A 7,515-nucleotide genomic window follows, 5' to 3' on the forward strand; every position below is an offset into this window, starting at 1 on the left:
CCTGGGGTCAACAGCACAGGTACATATCAACGGCTAACCATTGTGTAGAACAATCAAACGACAAGAATTCTAGCTCTGATGATGACGCTCGATGGAGCTGTCAGTATCCATACCTCCTGCTGGTGAAGAACATCTAGAAATGTTGTAGATGTGGCGGACGCTTCAGCATCTCCCTGAAAGACAGTACTTGCATTAGTATGGCTAACACTAATTATAACTGAAAACAAACACCAGTGGACGATAACTAAGGTGTATATCAATTGGAAAGCACTAACCAAACATTCGTTAAAATAATTACACGATAGAATAAAACTATTACTTGACATGCATAAAACAAGTCTGTAGCGAATTAGCCTGGTAAGATTACCTGATACGCGCTAGAAGTGGTTCATAACTGCGACCACGTCAAGGATGTAGAATGTTCTTGCTTCAGAGTCAAGGGATAGTCAAGAAGTTGTAAAGGTAAATTAATGATTGATAATGAAATGCCAATATTAAAAATAGCCATGTAAGGCGACAGAATACTTGCAAAATGCTCAATACAGCACAGTTCCCTGTTCCCATATATATACATTGCGTTTGTGGGTTATGAAATCGAAAAAGAATATATTGATAAATGTCATTATTCAAAAAACTATACACTCATATCAATATCGAAATTATTACAAGGGATAGAACACCTACAATATCAATTAATCCATTCGGCTACCTACACACTACCGCAAGGCCTAAAGCTAAATCCGGACACTTGACTCACCGGTGGCGGAATGTGGACGAATAGAGTGGGAATAGCGTTTTTGAGCAATTTCCGTGTCGCTCGCCATTTATTCTTCTTTGTTACCCAAGATGTTGTGTACATGTCCAAGGAAAAGTGCCGGCTGCAGTTGCGGTATCGATCACCCCTCTTGTCCTGTAAGACTTGTTGGACTCTACTTTCCAGCTCATCCAGTGGATATCCGCAATGTCTGACCCATTCTCTTATTCGATCAACAGTTTTCGAGAATACATGCATTGTAGTGCCTTCAGATTTCCCATGGGTCTTCGAAGGGCAACCGCTAATCGAACATGCAGGCATTGTTGATAAATCTGAAAAGCAAATATCAACATTATTATACAATCTTCAAGAATAAAGATTTGATACAAAAGTAAATGAATCATACAATGATCAATGCAAGGTTTGTTTTGGTCGCAGGAACTATACCAGTTCATTATGTGCGGCTTAGTATTTGCATAAGTTGCAGAAATGTATAAATGATGTGACTAAAATCTGAACATGTGACTCGTCCCTTGGATGTTCTGTCTTGCAAGAGAAGGAAACATGCTTACATTATAGACTGGACCCCCGAAGGATGCAATTCGATGACAATAGACACAGATGAAAATAAATAGATCTATTGATAGCATAGCAATGGAAACTCAAGTCAATAGCAATGAGACCAATGAACATAGCACTATTGCGTACTCTACTCGCAAATAGATAGAAATTTAAAAATCTGCGAAATATGACTAGGATACATGGCCCTACCTTTACCAACAAACAGTTGGATTCAGCAAGCAGAGCAGTATGTTGCAGGAGAATAGGTGGGTGGCCACAGGTAGCACACTGATGGGTTTGCTTTAAGCGGTCACAGAAGTTCACGGATAGCACGACGACGAGCAGATTAGCATAGATCTCAGTGGTTGCCAGGTAGCACGTTCAGGAGTTGACTTGCAAAGCACAAAGATGTTCTCATGAGACATATCAAGTGGTTTATAAAGTATTAGAAACAGGGGTGTGTTTGTGAATGAATGACATATGTATGTCGTGGTATTAGGGGGGCGGCCTGCTTCAAGGGGAGGCCTGGCTGGAGACACGGGGTCTGAGGAGGACATGTGACCGATGGCCCCTTGGCGTGGGATACCTTTTGAAGTGTACATGTAGTTTGGCACCTTGGCCTTTCGCGCCCCTGACAGCGTGCATCCACTGGCGCGAACCGCCTTTGATAGAGGGTGGGTGGGATGGAGGGGCCTGGGGCGTGCAGATAAGGCACATGAAGACTGCTGAATGGAGACACACTTATGTGGATTGCAGGGGGGCAGCCTGCTTCAAGGGGAGGCCTAGCTGGAGACACGGGGTCTGAGGAGGCCATGTGACCGATGGCCCCTTGGCGTGGGATACCTTTTGAAGTGTACATGCTGTTTGGCACCTTGGCCGTTTGCGCCCGTGACAGCCCCCCATGCCAGCGCTCATCCCGGGGTGCGAACCGCCTTTGATTGAGGGGGTGGGATGGATGGGACTGGGGCGTGCAGATAAGGCACAGGAAGACTGCTGAATGGAGACACACTTATGTGGATTGCAGGGGGGCGGCCTGCTTCAAGGGGAAGCCTGGCTGGAGACACGGGGTCTGAGGAGGACATGTGACCGATGGCCCCTAGGCGTGGGATACCTTTTGAAGTGTACATGTAGTTTGGCACCTTGGCCTTTCGCGCCCCTGACAGCGCGCATCCACTGGCGCAAACTGCCTTTGATAGAGGGTGGGTGGGATGGAGGGGCCTGGGGCGTACAGATAAGGCACAGGAAGACTTCTGAATGGAGACACACTTATGTGGATTGCAGGCGGGCGGCCTGCTTCAAGGGGAGGCCTGGCTGGAGACACGGGGTCTGAGGAGGCCATGTGACCGATGGCCCCTTGGCGTGGGATACCTTTTGAAGTGTACATGCTGTTTGGCACCTTGGCCGTTTGCGCCCGTGACAGCCCCCCATGCCAGCGCTCATCCCCGGGTGCGAACCCCCTTTGATAGAGGGGGTGGGATAGATGGGCCTGGGGCGTGCAGATAAGGCACAGGAAGACTGCTGAATGGAGACACACTTATGTGAATTGCAGGGGGGCGGCCTGCTTCAAGGGGAGGCCTGGCTGGAGACACGGGGTCTGAGGAGGCCATGTGACCGATGGCCCCTTGGCGTGGGATACCTTTTGAAGTGTACATGCTGTTTGGCACCTTGGCCGTTTGCGCCCGTGACAGCCCCCCATGCCAGCGCTCATCCCCGGGTGCGAACCGCCTTTGATAGAGGGGGTGGGATGGATGGGCCTGGGGCGTGCAGATAAGGCACAGGAAGACTGCTGAATGGAGACACACTTATGTGGATTGCAGGGGGGCGGCCTGCTTCAAGGGGAAGCCTTGCTGGAGACACGGGTCTGAGGAGGACATGTGACCGATGGCCCCTTGGCATGGGATACCTTTTGAAGTGTACATGCTGTTTGGCACCTTGGCCGTTTGCGCCTGTGACAGCCCCCTATGCCAGCGCTCATCCCCGGGTGCGAACCGCCTTTGATAGAGGGGGTGGGATGGATGGACCTGGGGCGTGCAGATAAGGCACAGGAAGACTGCTGAATGGAGACACACTTATGTGGATTGCAGGGGGGCGGCCTGCTTCAAGGGGAAGCCTGGCTGGAGACACGGGGTCTGAGGAGGACATGTGACTGATGGCCCCTTGGCATGGGATTCCTTTTGAAGTGTACATGTAGTTTGGCACCTTGGCCTTTCGCACCCCTGACAGCGCGCATCCACTGGCGCGAACCGCCTTTGATAGAGGGTGGGTGGGATGGAGGGGCCTGGGGCATGCAGATAAGGCACAGGAAGACTGCTGAATGGAGACACACTTATGTGAATTGCAGGGGGGCGGCCTGCTTCAAGGGGAGGCCTGGCTGGAGACACGGGGTCTGAGGAGGCCATGTGACCGATGGCCCCTTTTTGTGGGATACCTTTTGAAGTGTACATGCTGTTTGGCACCTCGGCCGTTTGCGCCCGTGACAGCCCCCCATGCCAGCGCTCATCCCCGGGTGCGCACCCCCTTTGATAGAGGGGGTGGGATAGATGGGCCTGGGGTGTGCAGATAAGGCACAGGAAGACTGCTGAATGGAGACACACTTATGTGGATTGCAGGGGGGCGGCCTGCTTCAAGGGGAGGCCTGGCTGGAGACACGGGGTCTGAGGAGGACATGTGAGCAATGGCTCCTTGGCATGGTATACCTTTTGAAGTGTACATGTTGTTTGGCACCTTGGCCGTTCGTGCCACAGACAGCCCCACATGCCAGCGCTCATCCACGGGTGCAAACTGCCTTTGATAGTATATCGTTGCTTATCAATAACAAATGCCACATACCGGAGATTCTTGTGAGCACAGACCCACACTTCAACCGGTGTATTATAGTGGTCAAGACCCTTAATCTAAGGCCTGTATAATCCAATGGTAATTGTTAATATAGATATATGTGTGACTTTTATAGAGACATAACCTACTGAAAGACTTTGAACAAGTGTTATTTAGTGCATGCATTATCGAGAATATGTTATGTTAGCTTAGAAAGATAGTGACCACCCTGCTTCACAGCGACCAGACCTTCACCCATTCAGAGCACAGATGTCTGATGTCCATCCTTGAATGGAGACACACTTGATTCATTTAAAAAATCGAAACAACCGTTGTTCAAATATATGTGGTGTTTTATTTTGTATCTTATTTTCATGACACAAAAATACAAGACTTTAAAGATTATACAGGTCAGGTTGCAGCACAGCGAGAGAAAATCCCCTGTACTGACCGCTGTCACTCAGGAACGTTTCTCTTATGGCACGAACGGCACAGGCGGGTTTCACTCTTCGAACGCGGTGTCCAAGCATCCCGTTGAGCCACCATGTAAAGGAACGATAGGCCACCAGCCTGTACCACCTGTGAAAAGGAATGAAACAAACTGTTTTTAAATGACCAAGATAAGTTTAATAAACGTTTGTTGTCAATGACAATTCTTGTAACTAATGGCATTCTGCACGGACAAATGCTATCTAGACAATGCACACTATTGAACGACTTACATGCGTTACAATGATATGTAGATGTTATTTTGGATATAGTAGAAGAACATGAAATAGGAGTGGCATGACAAGCAGAGTATACTTACTCGTTACTCGGATTACGAGGACGAACAGTTGCGTGAAGTTCGTGCATAAGCACCATCATTATTCTCAACACAGCCCGTGTGAGGCAGGCTGCCCTGAAGTCTAGAAGCTCAGTGATGCATTGCGGTCGTGGCTCGCCTTCCGAAATGTAGGCCAGGCATCCCGTGTTTTCTCGGCAGCAGCAGTTCTCCTCCTCGGTTGGCATTAGCTCGCACCGATTGCATGTGCACCAGGTGGAGACGCCGTCCATGCGACTAGGCCCAGGCTCTTCATCTGTTGATTCGTCCTGCCAACTGCCGTCCGAATCCCCAGCTGACCAGAGCACAGAAACGAGTCACAAAATACTCTAAGTAACACAGAGAGAGGAATGGAATCGAAAATCTGCTGCTGTGTGTTGTGAAACGGTCTGTTTATACTTATTGAGGAAAAAGGCGTCCTGCCATTTCCATGGTTGACACAAGACGTGCTTTGGCGTTGGGAAATGGGCGGTACGAGTCTGCTGATGACAGGCTCAGGGGCGGAGGAATTAATTTAGTGCCGAAGAAGCAGGTCAGCCAGGGCGATGCTGCAAGTGATAGGATTATCACAAAATGGCGGCTCCCTGTTTTCGCGTGCGTTTAATGGACGAAAACTCGGGTAAGGTCCATAGGAAAGTTTTCTAAAATCGAGCCACTTAGGCTTAAAAAAACATGGCCAACCCGTAGGGACAATAACATTTTTTACTGGACTATGCCTTTAATGTTTTAGAGGTCAGATTAAATATGGGCAGTGTTAGTTGAACATCCATCGCCTGTGTGGTCTCCTCCAAGATTGTTGGTTCCTGTGGCCCTTAAAGTATCTGGGGGGCCAGAAGGTATTGTGGACCTCAGAGACCTCTGGTGTCACATCAGCCTAGAAAAGGCCTCCTCCTCCCTCTAAATTGTTCATATGGGGCATCTTCACCTGAGTCTGTTATTGTTATTCGATTCCATGAATACGGGTTGTAGGCGAGCGTGTGGGCGTCCCGCGCACTTGCCTCCTGTACTTCCCCCGTGACGCCCATATTTTCACACGTTGTTCCCCATTCCGAGTGTTACGCCCCGTGTTCCGCCTACTTTTGTGATGTGCGCCGAGCTATGTGCGATTTCGCAGTGGCCGTGGCGCACGCTGTTGGATGACCTGTTGCTTTTCGTTAAAAGAAGCACTTTGGAAGCACGGTGAACCGCAAGGCTGTTCCATCAACTAGGCACTAGTCCATCGTAAAGGTTGATATGTTGCTTCTAGCCACTAGTACAGCATAAGGGCATGTGGGCCCTTGGCGATCGTCCCATAAAATTGTCAGTGTGCTCCAGTTGTTCACACGAAGCTGCAGGTGTCTCACGAAAAAACCGTCTGCCGGTGTCTCAAACCGATGACAGTAGCAGAAGGGGAGCAAATACCTGTTATGAAAACAAAAAAATGATAATTAGTCTCGCCAGCCGATCTTCATTAATATTACTCATTTTATTTATTACGGCCGATCAGAAACTATTTGCTTGCAAGGATAGTTCAATGGAGTATGTTCGGCTCTAAAATCAATGCGAAAAGTAACGAAATAAATCGAGGCCAACACACAATGATAAAAGACAGTTAGTCTACATGCGTGTGGAATGATATGATATATGATATGGCATCTGTAACGCGCCTATACATAAGTGTTTCAAGGCGCGACGAGGCAGGGGGGAACAAGGGAAGACAGACAACGATCCTACTAGGCCAGTTGTCTTTCAGATCGCGCATGGGGAAGGGGGGGGGGGGTAAAAGTGCTGTACATGGTTAGTCGAATACAAGATAAATAATAGGGCCAGCTGGTGGCAAGTGCAAGGTAAATGCCGGGAGAAGGGGCTGAAGGATACAGAGACAGTCCCGTAGTGCAGGTAGGCAGTGCAGGGAAAAGTGGCTGGGCCAAGGACCGAGATTGGTGAGACCAGTGGACCTGCATGCCCATGTGCCCACTACGAACACGTTTTCCTTGCTTTTCCTAGCTCTTCATTCATTCATTTATTCATGCATCCATTCATTAATTCTTCATTCCGGTATAAAAGCGTCTAAAGATTTACTCACATTATATTTGAAATTTCCATTGTGTCTCTTCGTAATGCAGTCTGTAAAACGGACTGTGCTCTTGACAACGATTTTTCGTATACTGAACTAAAATGAAACTCGGTCTAGTTTCTGAATTTTCTGCCTTATCGTCTCTTACGTTATTGCGCACCCCCTTCAAATGTAGTTCTTTCGGCATGGTCCCTGTCTCAAGGTAAAAAAACAATAGACCCTTATACTTCCAGTGCGAATTGTGGGCCTCTTCTGGGCGCGAGCTGAAAATCAAAGCCGCTGTCCTTCGCATTCTTTATTTGCAACATCACGTAGTAAAGGCATCTGTGAGAACTTGAAGTTTAGAATCCCTCTATGTAGTGCGCCTCAATGTGCAAATGCGAACTGGCTTCTCTCCCAAATGCCACGGCCCGCTTGGCGCGTTCTAAGGCCCCCAATTTTGTCCCCGTTGTCTGCGAGCTTTGCAGCCCCAAAAAATCATAACTATGGAGACATTTAATTTTT

This window comes from Ambystoma mexicanum, chromosome 5q, assembly GCF_040938575.1.
Source record: "Ambystoma mexicanum isolate Mex_15411 chromosome 5q, UKY_AmexF1_1, whole genome shotgun sequence".
Lineage (NCBI taxonomy): Eukaryota > Metazoa > Chordata > Amphibia > Caudata > Ambystomatidae > Ambystoma > Ambystoma mexicanum.